A 21,999-nucleotide genomic window follows, 5' to 3' on the forward strand; every position below is an offset into this window, starting at 1 on the left:
GTACAGTGATGCATCAGGCCAAGACCAGCAAAGGTGATGCTTGATGCCCACAGCCTCTCCTGTGCTCTTGTTCCACAGCTGTGGTCAAAAACATGTCCTCTCAAGCCTTAGGCTAGATGTAGTAATAATTCAGCTTACACATAGGCAGATGTGGTCACTAGGAAGTCACAGGAGAAAAGCTCCACCAAAGAAAAATCAGACTAGAGTACCTAATGTAAAGATCCCAAGTCTTCTTTGAGATAGGCACTATAAAAATGATCTTAAGACTGGATAGTTTTTGAAACACCCTATCAATGACCTCCATTATTCCAAAGCGATAAGACTAAATTTCACCACGTGAAATTGTACTGAAAGAGTACGGCAGTTGTGGCCCCAAGAGATATCAGGATGAGATGTCACAGCCACTGGCAACTGGGAAGCAGGACTATTCTGCCAATACTGATAGGTCAACTTATAGAAAGTGCCCAGGCCACAATAGTAAGACAACATTGTGTTTTCAATGACTCTATAATCAGATAGCAAAAGCACTCCAGGCCTGCAATCTCACATAGTTGTGCAGCAACTCCTGACAGATGGTGCACATGAGCATCTCCATGTCTGGCTTCATGGCTGCAGCTGTGACATCCTTGTGTAATCTTTGAGTGTTTCTACACTGGTCTGATACCAACAACTGAAAGTTCAGATTAGCCTCCCCATCTCCTTTCATTTTTTTTTGATGAGCTCCAAATCCTCTTGATCCTCGAGGTCTAACAGAAAATGGCCATCTCTGCCTTCATGATTTGGAAGCAAGCCTAGGGATCTTATCATTTGCCACAACTGGTCTACATCCTTTCACACGGAATACGTGCACCCCCAGATTTGGAACTGGAGGAATGTTCTCATCCTGCAGGCAGACTCTACGAAAAAGGTAGACACTATCTTGAAAAGGTCCAACATCAATGTCAATGGTTGTGTTCCTCAAAGGCTATCTAGTGGCAGTCAATATGGCAAGATCTGAGGATTATCACCTTGCCCTGCACCAAGGTATTTTTGTTCATATGGAATATATTTTCTTCATCAGCTTCAAAAGAGTCTTGTGTTATATCTTGCTGTTCATGGAAAGAATCACAGAGGTATGACACAGTGTTCCAACGCATTCTTTCTGTACACCAAGTACATGACATCCCCAGTTTGAAGAGGGCAAGTCACCTTAACTACCTCTAGCTTGTCATTTACTATTCCACTGGTACTGGTATTTTCAAGTGACAGCTATCCAATTTTTTAACCAGTATGATTTTACAGTAATCTCGAAAATCTAGTTTATTGACAGAGAAAAAAAGAGCACAGCCTCTCCTCCACTGAATGGTCCACTCCTTTTTCAACAGGCTGAGGGGCCAGTGGTGGTCACCAGGTACCTGGGATTGCTTGCCTTTTCCAGGCTCCTCCACTTGAATTCACATCTAACAATAACCAGGAAACAATGAGGTAGATTCTCCAACCATAAAGGCAGAATCTTTGCATTCCCTCCCACTTCGAAACCCCCACACTGGCCCTCCTGGTCTGAGAGGCCTCCAAACCTTCCTGTGGGCCAGGTAGAGACCAGGAGGCCAGGGCCCATCCAACACATCTGTTTCCCCCCTCCATAAACATCAGGGAAAAAGAAAAAAAAAAACTGCTGATAAGTCTAAAGCGTTATGGCCAATTTACACAGTTCAGGAGACCAGTAGCACACAAATAAAATGATAATCCTTAGTCCTTTAAAAATTTTTTTTCAGATTATATTCACTATTTTAAATATCAGAAAAGAGTACCTTGTAAAATAAGATGGTTCCTTTTTTTTCGCATGCCATTTAAAGGAGTTAGTTTGGTTAAGAGTTTAGGGGCAATTGGGTGGCTCAGTAGGTTAAGTATCTGACTCTTGATTTCGATTTAGGTTATGATTCTGCACAGTTGATGGGATCGAGCCCTGCACTGGGTTCAGTACTAAGAGCATGGAGCGTGCTTGGGATTCTCTCCCTCCCTCTCTGCCTATCCTACACTCAAATGCATATACTGTCTCTCCAAAATAAACAAAATTTAAAAAATAATAAAGTCTTTTACAAAATAAAACCTTTAGGAAAAAAGGATGGGTGAAAAGGAAGAACCATACCATTTGGAGGTAGGAAGTGATTTTTGTAGCTCTTATTAAGGTACAGAAAATGACTGAATGATAATTTGAAAACTTCAGAAGAGTCTCAGAAACAACCAAATAATAGTCTTAGTCCAATTGCCCCATTACTCATTATTAACATTCATCAATAAATAATCTCCAGGAAAATGTCCTTCTGAAATCTGGGTAGTTCCTATAAAATCTCATCCTTTATCTATGGTGCCACATAAAATAAGATCACTGTTTAGGAGTTCTGAATTTATAACAAAATGCCATTTTCTTTGCCATATTAATTTTAAGGTAGACTGGAATGCTTTGAAAGTAGGAGCAGAGGCTAGATATTATTCAAAGTTATCTTTAGCTATGATAGAAGAGATGTACAATAGCCCTCACAGTCCTCTCCTTATATTAAAAAGGATATACCTCAAAAATAGAGCAAACTAAGTTCCTAAACGTCACACTCTCTCCTTTTTATAGCTCTTTTACCTATGGTACATTTTTTAAAGGCTACATATGTGATTGTGGGTGAAAAAAGGAGAAGATAATGATTTTCCTATTTTTTCCTATTTCCTATTTTCCTATGATTTTCATATTTTCAATATGGTCCCTTTATCAAAACACTGAAAAAAAAAAACAATGGTAAAACATGAGAGCTGAAACAAAAACCAATGAAGGTAAGAAAAGGCAATGCTTTGAAATATACAAGTGCCTATAAATTTCCTTTTCTCATACAAATAAATATGCAGGACAAAGGCAAAACAATACACACAGATATGGTTAAAAATATTCTCCATTTAGAGCTCATGAGACACATTCTACATATATTCTCATTTAATCTGCATATAATTATGTGAGGAATAGAGACATATATCTTCCCATTTTAAAGAAAACAGCCTGACAATTTATGTTATCATTAAGTTATCATTATAACGGAGCCATGACTAAAATTCAGGTTTTCTTATTTCTTTCTACTCTTTCTACCATAACTAAAGACACTGAAAGGAATCTGGATAAGTATTTTTTTTTAAAAAAAAACACACATTATACCATGCTAGGTGATTTATTATCTTCTCATTCAATCCTCAAAACCATCCCTTTGATACATTACTGTCTTCATTTGGCAGCTGATTATGTCCTAACAGAGGTTAAGTGGTAGAGCCCAGAGTGAATTAAATTCCACACACTCCATGGCACACACTGCCACTTCCTTCCCAATATCCATTTTCTAATGACTCCTTAATAGTAAGATATCCAATATCTAGCTAAGCACAATACCATGTAACCAAAAGACTGTATTCCCTAGGCTTTCTAGAAACTAGATGTGATCATAAGTAAATGTTATTCAGTAAAGCTGAGTGAAAGTACTGCACTGAAACTTTCAGAACACATACTTAAGAGATATACTATTCCTTGGTGCTTCTCCAGCGTACCTGGAATATAAGTGTTATGACTTCAGCTCTGACAACCACCTGGACTATGAGGACAGGAGTGAAAAGTCAACCATAGGGAAAAAAAATACATACATGTTAGAACCTGAATGCCTGACAATTGTGTAGTACTGTAACCTTGGACTACCTACTACCATATAACCTTACCTAAGGAAGTAAAGTACTAAAAACACTAAGTATTCAATTAAATATATTTAACTTATATTTCAGTGCCTACTATGCATTCTAAAATATCATGGTAAACAAAACAGACATAATCCCAGCCCTCACAGAGCTTTTAAAGAGGATCTGATATTAAAATGTTACAAGGAAAGATCCTCAACATCACTAATCATTAGGAAAATGGAGATCAAAACCATATAACTACCTCACACACAGAGGTCTATTATCAAGAAACAAAAAGTAACAAATGTTGGGGAAGATGCGGAGAAATTGAAAGCCTTGAAAATTGTTGATTGTAATGTAAAATGGTGTAGCTACTATGAAAAATAGTATGGCAGTTCCTCAAAAAATTAAAAATAGAATTACTGTATGATCTAGTAATTCTACTTTTAGGTATATAACCAAAAGAAATGAAAGCAGAGTCTTCAAAGAGGTATGTGTACACACATCTTCGTAGCCGCGTTACAAATAGCTAAACGGTGGAAGCAACCCCAGTGTTCACTGACAGATGAATAAATAAGTAAGATACAGAGGATAAATACAATGCCTTAAAAAGGAGTTAAATTTCAATACATGCTGCTACATGGATAAACCTGGAGGACATCAGGCACCAGTATATAATCTAGCGAATTCACAGAAAGTAGAATGGTGGTTGCCAAAGGCGGGGGGGGGGGGAAGATGAGGAGTTCGTTTTATGGGTATATAGTTTCAGTTCTGCAATACATAGACTTCTACAAATGAATATGGTAGATAGCTGCAGAGAATATGAATAATCTTAATATCACGAACCTGTGTTTAAGAAGGTAATTTTATGCTGTATTTTACCACATTGGGTATAAGGATTACTTTAAAGTCTTTTTTTAAAAAAATGTTTCTCAAAGGGTACCTGGGTGGCTCAGGTCATGATCTCAGGGTTTGTGAGACAGAGCATCGGGCTCTGTGCTGATAGCGCAGAGTCTACATGGGATTTTCTCTCCCTCTTTCTGCCCTTCCCACACTCGCATTCTCTCTCTCAAAATGTTAGGTAAACTTTAAAAAGTTTTCTCACAAAATTTTCTCAGTAACCCACATAAAATTTCTAATGATTCCACTTAATACAGGAAAGTTAAATCAATGTATCTCTTTCTGGAACATGGCACAAAATTTGCAAAATCTTTCTGAGACAACGCAGGCTTACACAAAGCTCATCATGTTTAGGGGCATCTGGCTGGTTCAGTCAGTAGAGCATTCAACCCCTGATTTCGGGGTTATGAGTTCAAGACCCATACTGGGTACAGAAATTACTTTGAAAATATAAATAAAATCTTGGGGCACCTAGATGGCTCAGTCAGTTAAGCATCTGACTTTGGCTAAGGTCATGATCTCACACAGTTTATGTGAGTTTGAGCCCCACATTGGACACTACGCTGACAGCTCAGAGCCTAGAGCCTGTGTCAGATGATTCTCTGTCTCTCTGTCCCTCTCCTGGTTGTGGTCTGTCTCTCAAAAGTAAACACTGGGACACCTGGGTAGCTCAGGTGAATGAGTGTCAACTTCAGCTCAGGTCATGATCTCATAGTTCATTAGTTTGAGCCCTGCATCAGGCTTGCCGGTGTCAATGTAAAGCCCGGTTTGGATCCTCTATCCCCCCCTCTCTCTGTTCATGCTATCTTTCCCTCTTTCTTTCTCTCCCTCCCTCTAAAAATAAATAAAATCTTTATTTTAAAAAAAGTTCATGTTAAATGTTGGGCCTTCCTTCCCAAATTTTCTTTCTGGACATTTACTTGAAAAATGAGTTGGGAAGCTATTAATATATTCAAGTTGAAGGTTTTACAGATATGGCTTACTAAATTACATGTCAAAGGAATAAGCTAACAATTAAGAACCACAAAGAATCAGGAAAGATTTCAAAGTTCCTGTTTGGACAAAGCTGCATGACCTCCAAAATGTAGTTTTCTGATAAACTATCAAAGTCTAAAATGCTGCCAAATATGGGAGAGTAGAGCAGTAAGAGAGTACTAGTGTGATCTAATAGAACAAATCCATGTTCTATTTTGGAGACCTTATTTGTATATTCCTAAGAACATGAAGTCAAGAGCCAGTAATCAGAAAAGGTTGAGAGTGGGGGTAGGGCAGGAAGGAGAGGGGAGAGAGAAAGAAATGAAAAATAAGGAGCTGACTAGACCAAAAACATTTAAGTAAGGGGCAGGTTTGGAATTTTTCTGTTATTATTTTAATTCCAGTTAGTTAACATACAGTGTTGTATTAGTTTCAGGTGTACGGTACAGTGATACAACAATTATAAACTTTTTCTTGGTTACAACTTGGTGATATGCTGCCAATTTTGAAAGAAAGGCAGTAAAAATTAAATTAGCATATATTTACACAAATTTGTTCCCTTACCAATTCATAAATTGGTAGACATTTTACAAGAATCTAGCAGATCCCTCCAGATACTGCTGGAAGAACAGACTGCCAGATTTAAAACAAACAAACAAACAAACAAAGATCAATGAAATTAGACTGAGAACTCCATGAAGACAGAATCCTTATTTTATTCTCTATTATCTCCAGCAAGCAACATAGAATCTCATGTATGACAGCTAATGTTTAAGTGTTATGGGTTAGGGATTATTTGGGGTTTGCTATATTGAATCATAAGGCAGGATCAAAAAACATAGCAATTTTCAATATTTAATAGCAGGCAAATGTGTACCCCATAAGAACTAAATATAGCTGTAAAACATTCATAATTTATCTTTTAAGTTTCTCATTAAAAATGAACTGATTTTGGCTCAGATCATGATCTTACAGTTTGTGAGTTCGAGCACCGCTTCTGGCTGTGAGCGCAAAGCCAGCTTCAGATCCTCTGCCCCTGTCTCTCTCAGCCCCCACCCTGTGTGTTCTCTCTCTCTCTCTCTCTCTCTCTCTCTCTCTCTCTCTCAAAAATAAACATTTGAAAAAAAAAAAAAAAACAAGAAAAACCCGAGCCTAACTTTTCATCACCACTATACATCTCAACCCAAAATAATCAGCTTTGTTAACAAAGTCAGAAGGATAAAAACCTGTAATTTCAGGAAAAGGAGTTTTAAAAAAAATACGCAGATGGGTTCCACGCAGACCAGGCTCTAAGGGAGTAAAGCTGGCTAGCTCTGTGGCTTTTGTCCTCCCAGCCAATTTTGAAAGGAAAAAGACATTGGAAAAGAAAACATTGAAAAAACATGATGGCATGAATGATCATGAAGCCAGAAAGTCAGCCCTTTTCTGCAAACCTAAATATGTACACAGACACATATGGCACCCAAACCTAAAATACATTATGTACAGGTATTTTGGGAGGTAGTATATTATTATTTAACAACCCTTAATATGACAAGAAGGAAAATTCCCAAATAATTAAAGACAATTTCCCCAATATCTGTACCTAATCTCTCCTACTCAACCTCTCTTGAAACAATTGTGTATGCCAGTACACTTAACACTAATATATTTTTATTCTTCCTATCACAATCTACTCCCAGACTTTAAAATAACATAATTTCAAAGCTCTTTTCCCATATGCTTATGACTTAATCCCACTTGCAGAGATTACTCTTTGTCAACCAACTTGCCATAAACTCTCCACAAATCCTTATCACTAAATCCCCTAAACAGTTGTAAGCAACATGCAAACTCCGGCTTCCTGACTTTATGTTTGGTTTTCTCCACGTTCACATGTTGTTCCTACATACAGAAGCTCTTCCTCCACCCATGTTCCCTCAGTTTAGGTCTCTAATCCTGCTCCCTAGAGGAAGAGGGAGCTACTTCTCAAACTGTGGATCAACTGGCTCAGTTCTGTCCCCTTCCCCAAATCCCTTCCAGGGTTCTGATGTTCTTTCAGTTCATAGAGAGGGGAGAAGTTTTGAGAAATCAATCTAGTGACTTACCCCAATAATCCCAGGTGGATACAAACTGAAGAAAACAAGAATTGGGAGTTTTTTATTTTTAAGCCATGTTTCATCCCGTGCCCCCAACACACTAATGCCTCAAGTCTGGCTGGCATTCGCTGGCCAGATGTTTAAAAAAAAAAGTTCTCTTTAGTGTATTTCTTCATAATACAGCTAAGGAGTAGAGGATTTATAAAACATTGCTAGTGATCTTGTGGAAAGAGAAAAGGGACTGAATGAGAAGGAAAGGAAAAAAAGGAAATTTCCTGTTGTCACTCAGATGCTACTATATTCAATAATGAATCTAAGAAAGTGGAAAAAAAAATTAAAAGCTATCCACCAGCAACTAAGTGGAATTTTAGCTGGTAGCACAAAGCCTAAAGGTTATTCAACTCCTTACCCCCTGCAGGGGGACAGGAGGGAACAGAAAAAAGAATCTTCACTGAGTGGAGGAGTCTATGTGACTGTATTTGATGTTCTTAGCCCTCTGTTGTCAGAATCAGAGTACCCTCCTCCCCAACAAGCAGACTCCAGCACCTGGTGGGTGTAAGACAAGACAAGAGAGAAAAAAAAAAAAGGAGAGAAAGACAAAAACATCAACAGCCATCTTGCCAAACAACTAAATCTATGACAGAAAAGAAGGCAATTCACTGCACTTGCCACGATAGAAAGGAGTAAACAAAAGATTACCTCCAAACGAAATAGACCTCCACCCTTTTGACATACTAACCAAATTAACACACAGCAACCATTCAAAAAAAACTTTAACTATGACTGTTATTTTTCAAAATTAGAGGCTGTCATTCTAAAATAAATGTCCCATCTCCATGACTGGAATTCCAGAGTGTTTTATTCCAAATGAGTATCTTATAGAAATCTGACAGTGAATTCTTTATAAAAAACAAAGAAAAAAAAGACCTTTAAACTGCCCAACGGTGTGTGAAAAAAAATAAAGAAATTTACATAGATACATTTAAATTTTCAGTTACACTTAATAATTAAGAACTTTGGTAAATACAATAAACATGGAGCCCACAAAAAAGGGACTATCTTCCATATTAGGCTGCCTCATGTACTTTCCATACAGATTTAGAATTTAATCCAACTGCCCAAAGATGTTGAGGACAATGTATGTAATTAATGGGAAAATAAAGAGCATGCAAAAGAATTTACATCGAAGTTACATTCAACACATATAGTGACCATAAAAACCTCACTCATAAAATACAATTAACGCCCCCTCTCTATTCACACCTATAAATGGAATAAAATACTGGGATTACAAATCAGCAATCCGAAATAAGGATACATTAGTAACGCAAATCTAGGTTATTATCTCCTAACAAACTTGGGGTTTTTTAAAGGGAGGGGATGGGGAGGCAATATTTTGCAAAATGGTCACATGCTTGAAAAAAAAAATCGAAGACAAGCAATTATTTGTCACCCCATTCTGATCCAGAGGCCTGTCATAGGAAAAAGAGGAATGACTGTCACACTCTCTAAAATTTTACAAGCAAGGAGGAAACCATGGAATTTAAAGCGTACTCAGGGCAGGACCAATCACCACAACCTCCTCCCTCGGTCACCCCACAGGAATGTGTCTGATGGAAGTGGGGGCAGGAGAGAGCACCACCCGCTCGAGGGCAGGTTGGCACGAAGCGTGTTTGACTCCAACAAGCATCTCCCTCACGAACAGGGGGAAAGCACACCTCACGCCCGATCGCCGCCTGTCCCCGACAGTTCTCTCGCGTCACACGCACACGGCTACCTCGGCCCCCTCCCAGCACACCGACCCGGCAGAGGCTCCCCACCGCCCCCGGCGGCGCAGCGACCCCACCTCCCCACCCACCCACCCTCCCGGCTTTCACAAGCCCCGACCGCCTCCCCCGGCCGAGCCCCAGCCCGTCGCCGAGTCTCTAGGGCCGCAGTCACCCACTTAGGGGAGGAGAGCGGGGTGAGGGGAGAGGGGAGCGGGGAGAGCGGAGAGGGGAGCGGGGGGCGGGGTGGGGGGTGGGGGCGGGGTGGGGGGTGGGGGCGGGCGCGCCTCCGCCTCACACCACTAAGCTCGGGGAGGAAAGCGACCGCACAGCTCACCTGGCTCCAGCGGCTCCTCCCTCACTCTCGGCCAGCGGAGCCGGGCTGGGGCCTCCAAGCGGACCGCGGGCTGCGGGGCAGGCTGGAAGTCCGAGAAGGAGAGGAGGGGGAGGGGGGCCGGGGATACCGGGAGCCGCCTCCTTTCTCCGCCGCCGCCGCGGCTTCCACAGCCAGGCCAGGAACCCTCGCACACTCGCCCACTTTCTCGCAGCCTCGCGGTCGGGCTGACTGGCCCTCAACCCCACTCACTCACTCACACACACACACACACACACACACACACACACACACACACACACATACACACACACTCACTCACTCACTCGCCCCCACCCCCACACACACTCACACCCGGCCGCTCCTCGCTCCCTCACTCCCTCACTCGCCTATAGTGCGCGCGCGCGCGCGCGCGCGACCCCGCTCACACACAGCGCGCGACGCCGGCGGAGACCGCCCCGCGCTCCCCCAGACCGAGGAGCCGCGCGCTGCTACCCCGCGTGCAGAGGACCCTTGCGCGCCCGGGCCCCGCCCTCCAGGCGCGGCGGCCCCGCGGCAGAGGCCGGGCTAGACGGCCGAGCCCGGCCTAGCGGATCCAACACCTGCGTCGAGACCCGCCCTCGAGGCTCCGCGTCCCCACTCGCGGCCATCGTCAGCCTCTCGGGTGGTAGAGGGACGATGGAGGGCGCGCGCTGGGAGGGAAATGGGAGCGCGAGAACGCTTCGAGGACGCGCTTTCCCCACCCGCCCCCAAACCGTCCTTACTAAAGAAGGGAAACCGGGGGCGGCGAGGTTTGTTCCCAACTCGAAACCGCGAGATTGATTCCTTCCGTTGTACGCCCTCCCCGCCTTCACATTCCCTCCTCTGGCCCCATTAATGCATACTTTGAACCCTGACGCCAGCCCACCAAGCCTCTTGGGGGACAGTGTGCTGTCTGCGTGTCCACGCCTGTGTCTTCTGCCCTGCGCAGCCCACCTCCGGCGCAGCCTTCCCGGCGCCCTCCGCCTAGGGTCCCCTCAAGCCGTCGTCTCTCCCCTCCCACAGGCAAAGACTGGGAACAGAGATCAATATCTATAAGGTCCTTATCCGTCTACGGAATAAAGACGTTGCCTCTGTACATTGTAAGGCAGATTTGTAAACTACAGTGCATCATATATGCTGAGAGCTTTGGGCAGGTTTAAAGATACAGACAGGGTAATGTGGTACAACCCCCTCTCCTACTTGGAAATCAATATAAACCTTCAGGCAAATTAGTCTCAACTTCCTCCAAGCCTTTGTTATGAAAAGCTAAGAGTATATTCCAACTTTGCTATGAAAATGAATATGAATATATTCAGCTACGTTACTCCTGTATTAATTATTCTAGATCATAAAGAATAAAACTAAAGGTAACAGATGACTGTGCTACTATACTTGGCAGATTAATTTCCAAATAACCTTAGTCATTTATTACCCCTAGAGACCCCACATGTGAAATACAATAACGGCCTAACCAGTTTGCCTTTGTACAAGCCACATTCCATCCTGAATCACCTAAGCCAAAAAATTATTTTCAGCAATCCTTTCCCAATCATTTTGGCCTACCTTTTTTGCTTTCGCTCTGCACTTAGTCCTTTATGAAATATAGCAAAACATAGGGTGGTAATTTCTGGACTCAGTCAGAGTTCTAGTTCCACTTACTTAATCTTTACTTCTCTGTATCTTAATCTACTCAACTAGGAAAGTAACCATAAAAGTATTTTGTAGAAAACTCAGAAGTAGTTACTTCGTTGAGTTGGAATAAGGAGTGAATTAGCTAATAAGTGTATAAGACTTAATGCCTGGCACAAAGCAAGTGCTATTGTGTTTGCTGCTGTTATGTTTTGCCACGGAGAGTAACCTAGGAGAGAACAGTTCTCACAAAGGACACGTTTAGAGGAACATATGTGCTATTACTACCTTCAGAAGAAAAGGGGGGGTAGTGTACAGAACTAAAATATTGCTATTTATTTCCACCCTGAAATTCAGTCTCCTGAAACCAAGTCTATTCAACCCAAAGACAAAGAATAGAAGCATTTTTGATCAAGAGCACTTTATCACAAAGATGTTAACACAATGAGAATCTGGCAAAAGATACACAGGGTAACTGACACAGGGAAAAGGTTGCTTGACTGGCCCCACATATTATCAATAATACCTTGCCTATCCTTCAGTCCTACTGTAAAGAAACCTAATTCAGGGTAACCATGCACCACAAAGAAAAGGAGGATGTATTGGTGAAACTGTGGGTGTAATGCCCAGAATTTGGGAGCCCCCCAGAAATGAACCACCAGAGTCCAGAGTCAAAGCCAAAAAGCAAGAGTTTGGGAAGGGGGAGTTACAGGAAATTGTGACATAGGTACAATGATCCAATTATTATTACACAATATTATTGACCGCAGGTTTATCCAATTACAGAGTGTTAACCAATCACAGAGTAGGCCCAGGACCCAGGACCCTCACATAGGGTGTAACTAGCCTTAGGCAATAACTGATCTAGGCCTGCCCTTAGGAATGTTAAGGGTATTACAAGGGTGGTCCCTTTTGCCTTGGGCAATGTGTAACTGCCTAATAGTTCTGGAGAGACTGACCTTTAGACCTAGTTTAGAGGGGAAACGTAAAGCCTGTCATGGCGTCTACCAGGTTCAGACTCCTGTTCTTACATGGGTAGGGAGTATTAGACTATTAACTCACCAGTCACTGTCATTATATGTCAGACACATCCAAAGAAACTCATTTCCACCTAAGGTAGTCAGAAAGAAACAAAAGACAGGAAAAGCCAAGAATATGGCTTAAACTGTCAGTATATAATAATATGAACGATGATCAAATTCATACTTTATATTTTTGTGTGAATTAATGAAAAGGCAGGAATTACTGTTTCATTTCCATAATGGAAAGCAAGGTCCAGAAAGGTTCAGAATCTTGGACTCCATCATAATCTTTGTGCTTTTATGGTCACTACATTTAGCCAGGTATGGACTCACGTCTCCTTTGGGTAACAACGTATTCTCAAAGGTATTCTGGGGCACCTGGCTGGCTCAGTCAGTATAGCATGTGATCTTGGGGGCCTGAGCTTGACACCTATGTTATGTTTATTTTTATTTGAGAACGAGATCGTGCGTGGGGGAGGGGCAGAGAGTGAGAGATGGACAGATAATCTGAAGTGGGCTCTGTGCTGACAGCAGAGAGCCCCAGGCTGGGCTCAAACTCAAACTCAAACTCTGCAGACCAAAATTGTGACCTGAGGCAAAGTAGGATGCTTAACCACCCAAGTACCCACCAAGAAGCACTTGTAAAATTCGTAGTAGGCAGTATGAAGATACTAGGTGGAAGGCACATAAAATGTGAGGAGCTGAAGAAAACAAAATCTCCCCCTAAAAAAGTTGTCCAGGTCCAACCAACTCCCTGTCCCTGATTCAACTTGTGTTGCTTTGGCGTATATCTATACCCTCCAGAAAAACATTATTTGCATATTATCTAGAGTGCATGTCAAGCAAAAATCTTTAAGTACCACATAGACACCATATGGCACAAAATTTTTTTTCCTGGGTTTAGACAAGAAAACAAGCCGGGATTTGATCGAAATTAAAATCCTCCAAGTAGTAAAGAGGAGAATTGTAAACAGGAATGAATCCAGGATTGTGATCAGTACCTAAAGTAGTATTCTTTGTGGCATATCAAATGTGATTCCGGTAAAATTCATATGGGTGGAGAAAAGGTAGTCAGTGACACATCAGTTGGTGTCACTAGCAAAGAAGGAACAGTCTGGGCAGCTGCAGAAGATCTAGCTCCCCCACAGCTTCCTCTCCCAGAACCAGCCAGCTAGAACCAGCCGGACAACAACAGTCTTCACAGAATAGCTAAATACTGATCTAGCCTTTCCCCACCCATATCCCTCCTCCCTTTCCACCACTTCATTTCTACACATTAAACTGAGCGCCTTTTCAAGTACACTAAGAAAATGTCAATGCCAGACACAAAGGAGAATGGAAGGTGGGGGAAAAGGAGTGAAGAGCATACATTGGCTAAACCAAGGGTATAAAGAAAAATAAGACTTAGGAAGAGGAGTAATCTAGGTTTCCCCCTCCTTTAATTGTATCTGGCTGTTTGGAATATTTCTTTATCTCTACTACTCAGGAATAATGTGGACTGCATGTTCAAAATGCAGACTCCCTGGCCCTCACTTTTGATCTTCTGAACCAGCCTGTATATCTGCATTTTTGGGCCAAACTCAAAGCTTTGAGAATCAGCCCAGAGTCTGCATTCATAATTCACATCCTAAGTAATTCTTAGACCCATGAAATTTGAAAATAATGCCTTAAAGAGCAAAATCATTTGTACAATATTTTTTATTTAAAACCTCCAACATTTGGGGGCATCCGAGTGGCTCAGTCAGCTGATATCCAACTTTGCCTCAGGTCATGATCTCAAGGTCTATGAGTTTGAGCCCTGCAACAGGCTATGTGCTGACAACTCAGAGCCTGGAGCCTGCTTCAGATTCTGTGTCTCCCTTTCTCTCTCTCCCGCCCCTCTTTGTGCTATATCTCTCTTCCTCTCTCTCTCTCTCTCAGAAATAAAATTTTTAAAAAATAAAACTTTCAACATTTTAAAAATAATCTCTACATCCAACTTTGGGCTCGACCCACAACTCCGAGATCAAGGGTCACATGCTACACCAACCGAGCCAGCCAGGCATCCCATATGAACTCATTTTAACTTCTGCCAATGTTATTAAGGTTAAGGAACTAGTGCTAGCCCCCTCTGACAAAAGGGAAAATTGTGACAAGATTAAGTCATTGGTGGCAATTCCCTAGTCTCCTGATTCCCTGTTCACTAGAATATCTTAAAAGTGTATCAGTCTGGGGGCACCTGGGTTGCTCAGTCGGTTAAGCATCTGATTTCAGCTCAGGTCACGATCTCACAGTTCATAAGTTCAAGCCCTGCATAGAGCCCCACGTGGTGCTTGAGAGTCTCTCTCTCTGCCTCTTTCTCTACCCTTATCTGACTCACACTTTCTCTCAAAATAAGTAAAAAACTTAAAGAATCTTAATCTTGGCGTTGCCTGGATGGCCCACATTAGATGTAGAGATTACTTAAAAATTTAAAAAAGGAAATTTTGGAGACAACTGAGTGGCTCAGTTAGGTAAAGATCCAACTTCAGCTCAGGTCATGGTCATCACACTTGGTTCAGAGTAATATAAATTAATTAAACATTTCAAGCACATAAATGCTGATATTTAAACAATACAAGAACTGTGTGGGTCTGTCACAATTTAGGTCACCAGAAGCACCCAGAATTATTATTAATCATTTACATATTGTATAAAAATTATAGAAGCATCCTAACAACATCCTAACAGTACCACCATGATTGTCCTGGTCTGCTTTGCCATCTTCTGCGCATTGAAAAAGTTATACTGGGGCACCGGAGTGGCTCAGTTAATTGAGTATCTGGCTCTTGATTTCAGCTCAAGTCATGATGTCCGGGTAATGGGGTCAAGCCCCACGTTGGGCTCTGTGTTGAGCAGAGAAAATCTCTTACCCTCTGTAGCTCTCCCCCTTTTGCGCTCTTTCTCTAAATAAAATTTTTAAGGGGCGCCTGGGTGGCTCAGTTGGTTGAGTGGCCAACTTTGGCTCAGGTCACGATTTCACAGTTTGGGAGTTCAAGCACTTGCATCAGGCACTGTGCTAACAGCCCAGAGCCTGGAGCCTGTTCCAGATTCTGTCTCCCTCTCTCTGTGCCCCTCCCCTGCTCACGCTCTGTGTCTGTCTCTCAAAAATACATAAACATTAAAAAAAAATTTTTTTTTGGATTAAGTTTTTTAAAAATTCGTGAAAGAGACAAAGACTGTGGAGCCGTGTTCATGAGTCTAAGTTCTTGTAGTTGTCCTCAGTGCGAAGAAACAGAGCAATTTATATCTATTCTGTCCCAATTGTTACCTGTTATATTCATTTTTCTTTTCCTTTTTTCTTTTTCTTTTATTTTTTTAGAGTTTACTTTTGAGAGATAGAGCGTGTGCGGACTGGGCAGAGAAACTAGAAGAGAAAGAATCCCAAACAGGGTCCATGCTGTTAGCACAGAGCCCAACACAACACTTGAATCCACAATCCATGAGACCAAGACCTGATTCAAAATCAAGAGTCAGACACTTAACCAACTGAGCCACCCAAGTGCCTCTCATTTCCTTTTTAAATCACTTTGCTCTCTTGGCTTTTCAAACCTGCATTGATCTTTTAAGTTCGTTTTGTTTTTTTTTTTAATTCTTCTTTGCTTTTATTTAACCTTGCTTCCATCAACTTCACCTGAATTCCCAAACTCGTTGATTTTTTTTTCTCTACGTGCTTTTCAATTTGAGTTTTATCCTAACAGCATGATAAAATCAGAAGAGAAAGGAAGAGGGAAAAAAAGGAAAAGAAGAAATCTATGTTGAGTGACACAATGGAATTACTAGACAAATCTCTAATACACAGGTTCCAATCCCTCTTGCTTGTGACCCAGAACTTCTCTGGACAATAAGAATAGGCAACTTAGACTAAGATAGAGGATCTTTAATACTGGCTTGCTGAGTACAAAAATGGTGAATGAAAATGTAAGCAAGATAAAATTACCATAAAAATACCTTAAACATAGATTGTTATATATCTGTCCTAGTCTCATAATAAACCTAAAATATTTTAGAACATGGAATGTCCTCAGAACCTTTATGTATATATACACACACATACACACAGTTTAATACTCATAATAACCCTACTGGATTTCAGGATTTTTTTTTTAACAGATGAGCAAACTGAGGCACAGAGAGGCTGAGTAACTTGTCCAAACTCCCACAGCTAAGCAAGTGGTACAACCATAATTTCAATCCAAGCATCATCACAGTACATGTTCCTAATCATTTATTATAACCCCTCCAAAAGCTATAAAATTGGGTTTTTTTTTCTGCAGTTTCCCTCCACTTCTTAGTACAGTAGGCCCCCCCCCCCATCTGTGGATTTGATTTCTGTGGTTTCCCGTTAACCAGTCAAGCAAGGTCAGGAAGCAGATGATCCTATCAATACAACTTAACGTTATGTCATAATGCCTATGTAAGGACGCAGGTTTGAGACAATAGAAGGGCACACATTGCCCAAGGCAAGAGGGACCACCCTTGTAATACCCTTAACATTCCTAAGGGCAGGCCTAGATCAGTTATTGCCTAAGGCTAGGTACACCCTACGGGAGGGTCCTGGGTCCTGGGTCTATTCTGTGATTGGTTAACACTCTAAATGTTGTAATTGGATAAACCTGTCAATAATAACTTCCCCTGTGTCATCTCACATCTCCCAACATCATCATACAAAAAAAGGGGAGTACAGCACAAGATTTTTTTCTAAATGTTTATTATTGAGAGAGGGGGGAGGAGAGAGAGAGAGAGAGCGAGCGAGAGTGTGTGTGTGTGTGTGTGTGTGTGTGTGTGTGTGTGTGTGTGAGAGAGAGTAGGGGTAGGGGCACAAATAGAGGGAGACAGAATCCAAAGTGGGCTGTAGGTTCTGAGTGGTCAGCAGGTTCTGAGTGGTCAGCACAGAGCTCGATGCACGGCTCCACCCACAAACTATAAGGTCATGACCCCAGCTGAAATTGGACACTCAACCAACTGAACCAGAAAGACCATATTCATATAACTTTTATTACAATATATTATTATAATTGGCCTATCTTATTATTAGTTTTATCTCCCTGCATAGTTTGCAACGCTATCATAGGTGTGTATGTATAGGAAAAAACATATCGAGGCCTCAATACTATCCAGGGTTTCAAGCATCCCCTGGGGGTCTTAGAATGTATCCCCCGTGGATATGCAGGGACAACTGTATGTAAAGTTTTATTCATAGATCAATGTCTGCTACTTTGGTTTATATCTCCAATGTCATATACAAAACATTTGCAAATACGTGTATTAGAATTTGTCACAGGGCACCTGTATGGCTCAGGTTAAGTGTCTGACTTTGGATCAGGTCGTGATCTCACGGTTTGTGAGTTCAAGTCCCACTTCAGGCAAGCCTCATTTTTCTCTCTCGCTCTTTCTGCCCCCATCTCCCCCCGTAGGATTCTCTCTCTCTGCCCTTTGTTCACTCCCATCCTCTCTCTCTCTCTCAAAAAAAGGAAAAAAAGAATCCATTAGCCAAGCACACCTATAAAGATTCAACAAAAATTACTAATATATGTTATTCTCCAACTACAGAGAGATTCCATTGATTAACAAAGTACTCAACCATTTAAGTCATAAGCAAATTTGCTGAAGTCATAGCAGCTTTTTATAATTATGCTTTTCCTCAAAGTTTAAATACTAAAAACAAAACTGCTGCCTCATGGGAGACCATGAAATGTTTTGAGACTTAAAAAGGGACCAACTGACACACAGGGGCAAAAAGTGGTTAGCAGAAATTCAGAGTTTAGCGGAGAAACCTGGGTTTAGTGCCTAATACAGAGGGCAAAAGTAGGTCAGTGTCCCCGGCAGTCACAGCTGGCAGAAAGTGATGTCACCCAAGAAATGTGGTGGAGAGAAGCGGAGGTGGAATTTAAGGTGGGAAAGTTGAGAGACTCTTTGAAGGGGAAGACTGGGATGGGAGGCGAGGAATTTACGGAGGCGAGCTTAAATCAGCCTTTCATAAGCTGATTGCAGAAACAGCTGAAGCACCACTTCCTCCTCCCCCTCCCAGCCCGCCTTCTCCTAGGCCTCATCCCTACCTCCCATCACCATCAGACCCCCTCTGCTGGAGACAAAGACACCAGAGAAAGGAATGCGGAGAAAGACAAGCCTGAAAAATAATTATTTTGACAAAGGAGAAACAGGTGAGGAAAGAAGTGAAAAGAGAATTTTAATCAAATCCAGGGGAACATGATGGAGAGGAGGAAATAATGAAGGAGAGAGGCAGACAGAAATAGAAAAGGAGGGAAAGATGACTGAAGGAAACAAAAGATATTAATGAATGGAGCAAAAGTAGCATTGGAAATGTAATTATAATAATCCCCAACTACTTAGGTTTAAAGAATGATGTTAGTAAAGAGCTGAGAAAGACATTACAATGGCTGCAGTTTGAAATCAAAACTATATAGTTAGTGTTTGGGCAGCAAAGCAAAACTGGGGTGCTACCAACTGAAACTTCCCTCCCAGCTCACATCCAAGTTCAAAGTTAAAATGCATCTGTGTTTATCTGTCCAGATTTAGAAGTTCTTATGTCCAAGTTAAATATTTAATTCCAGGTGTAGTAAATCCCTGTTAAATTTTGTTAACAATTGTGAGGATAACAATAACCATCTTTGGAATGTGTTGATAGAGTGTTACAACACCCCTGCTTTTATAATATGTCATGCACTTCACATTATTATTTTAATCACCACAATGGTAATTCTCTACTCCTGTTCAATTAATCTCTGATCAAAACTGAATGTCCTTCCATTTTGTCCAATAGCTTTCCTATCTAACAAACAAACCCATTTTTTTCTCTTTTAAGTGCTGTTAACGCTCCCGTTTGGATAACTAAGTTTTAAAATATCCCTGGTACAACCAAAATATAGCTGTAACATACATGTCAAGATACACCGTGTCTAGGAAAAAAAAGACAAACTCTCACCAAAGTACAAGAAGAACTAGCGATGTATAATGCTTATACCTGCAAGAATGTTACTTTTCTCCCCTTCTCACTACTATCAAAGTTCTGTCTTTTCTATTGTTTAATCTTCTGCTTTCTCATTCTGCCTTTTTTCAAGTCTCCTTTTTCTTTTCTCTTGTTGCAAAAGCTCTCTTCATTTCCGTCTCATGTTGCCCCCATATTTCCTTCTAACTTTGTTGTGTTTTGGCTTAGTAAGCCAGACTTCCACTAAACTTTCAGTGCTGGAATCGGAGCAGTGCACTTGGCACAAAGTCAGTCACACATACCACAGAACCACAAACAAGCACTCTGACTGCAAAATCCTTTCAGCAATACATTCCCGTTTCTTGCAGTCAGCAGTTCACACAGACCCATGATCCGAAATCAGCAACACATACATTCACATACATTCGGCATACACATGGCCTCTGCAGTCAGCTCACAAAGACACAATATCTACAGAAAGGTCTTTTGCAGGCAGCATACACAGCCAGTACATTCTCCTCCCCTTTCATAAGCTCTTCCTGACTGGCTCTCTCCCAGCCACCCCCTCCCCTTGCGCTGCCTGGCAGAGAGGCTCCCCTCCTTTTCCTGCAGTTCTCCAAGTCGTAACTGCAGTGCTATCCATCACCCTCACCATCAGATTCTCAGGCAAAGCAATTGTTTCCCGAAGCCCTCTTTTCTCCAGGCTGAGAACTTGCTCCAGCAAAGGGACTGGCAGAACAGAATCGTTTTCTGGAACACAAGGCGGCAGGCTGATTCCTAGTGCCCTGACTTGTTTCTACCGAGCTTCATTTTTTTTTTTCCCTGCTGAGCTTAGTTTTGACGTGGAATCCTTGGGGAGAAAGCAGAGAGGAAAGAAAAAGAGGACAAGTAAAACAGAAACAAGGGAACAAAGTAGAAAAGAGAGAGCCCTGGTAGAGATTTCGAGAAAGATAGCTGGGACAAAAGCAGAGAAACCGATGTAAGAAGGAAATGGGAGAGCAGAGGAGGGAGAGTGGAGCAGGTGAAAGTCAAGGAGAAACAGAGAAACAAGATAAAAGTATGGCAAATCAGTCATAACAGTTTCTCCGGTGTCTTGTTACCCAGTTATGTTACTGAGGTAACCCTAGAGGTAGGAGAGATTAGAAAAGGTTAAAAAGAGAACCAGTGATAAAGAGAATCTACTGATGAGATTATACATTTTGAAATTTCCTAAAAAGACAAAAGAGACAGCCATCACATTGTATCTGACTCAAGGAAGATTCAAACAACCAATGTGAAAGTATGCAGTGATGGGAACATCTGGGTGTCTCAGTCCACTGAGCACCTGACCCTTGATTTTGGCTTAGGTCATGATCTCATAGTCCTAGGATAGAGAGCTGTGTTGGGCTCCATGCTGGGCATGGAGTCAGCATGAGATTCTCTCCACCCCCTTCTCACTCTCCCCTCTATTCCACTTGGGTGCTCTCTCTCTCTCAAATTAAAAAAAAAAAACAAACTTAAATAATGAAAGTATTCAGTGATGGCTGGAGAGAAGGGACATTTGCATTTCAGTTAAAACAGCAGATGAGGGGCACTTGGGTGGCTCAGTCTGTTAAGCGGCTGACTTAGGCTCAGGTCATGATCTCACAGTTGGTGGGTTTGAGCCCCGCATCAGACTCTGTGCTAACAGCTCAGAGCCTGGAGCCTGCCTCAGATTCTGTGTCCCTCTCTCACTCTGCCCCTCTCCCACTGATGCTCTGTCTCTCAAAAATAAACATCAAAAAATTTAAAAATCTTATCTAGCAATCATATCCTCAGGTGATTCCGGAAAACACTCAAGTCTGAGAAATACTGGGGTAAAGTAAGAAAGCCTACCTTAAATAAAGTACATCTCACACCCAGCAAGGAGCCCAACATGGGGCTTGAGCTCACGACCCTGAGATCAAGACCTGAGTTGAAATACAGAGATCTAAATTGAGATGCTTACCCGACAGGGTCACCCAGGCGTCCCAAGAAAGCCTGCATGTCATAAGTAAGACCTCCATGAAGTGGTTGCAAAGTTCAAATTCTTACCCCCACCACAGACAGATGAAGTTGAAATCCCAAAAGAAGGAACACAAGTCTTTCACAAGCCCTGGATAATTCTGAACTAAAGTTTGATAACCACCCATTTTCTTACCATTCTTCCACAGAGCCCTTCCTAAATCTGCAAAAAATATGTGTCAAATTAACTAAACAAGGGAGTCATTAGACTGAGGGTCTCCATAAGCAAACCAGAATCAGCCTCCAAATGCCTCAGGATTACAAAATCAAAAAGCTAAGGACAGCCAATCACAAACAGCCAAATCAACTTTAAGTAATTAAACAATTTCTATGCTTTTGCCTTTTCTCTAAAACAATCTCTACCAGAGTTTCTGTTTTTAAGAGTACTCCTAACCACTTCCAGTTTGATGCTGCCCGATTCAAATTAATTTTTGTTCAAATAAACTCTTGGGGCACCTGGGTGGCTTGGTTAGTTAAACATCTGACTTCATCTCAGATTCTCTGGGTTCTCATGGTTCATGAGTTCGAGTCACACTTCAGGCGAGCTTGAGCCCTGCATCTCTCTGCGTCTCTCTCCCCAATGCTTTCTGCCCCTTGCTCACTT

The 21,999-nt window shown here is 41.8% G+C and overlaps 1 protein-coding gene across 1 annotated transcript in view; it reads right to left on the reverse strand.

The window, feature by feature from the left end:
• Positions 1-10,045, reverse strand: part of RIMKLB (ribosomal modification protein rimK like family member B) — a 48,254-nt gene extending 38,209 nt beyond the window's left edge. The window contains exon 1 of the mRNA XM_029954977.1: positions 9,738-10,045. The gene's annotated coding sequence lies outside the window, so the exon portion shown is untranslated. The remainder of the gene's footprint in view (positions 1-9,737) is intronic.
• Positions 10,046-21,999: the final 11,954 nt, after the last annotated feature.

Source organism: Suricata suricatta, chromosome 10 (genome assembly GCF_006229205.1).
Source record: "Suricata suricatta isolate VVHF042 chromosome 10, meerkat_22Aug2017_6uvM2_HiC, whole genome shotgun sequence".
In the NCBI taxonomy this organism is placed as follows: domain Eukaryota; kingdom Metazoa; phylum Chordata; class Mammalia; order Carnivora; family Herpestidae; genus Suricata; species Suricata suricatta.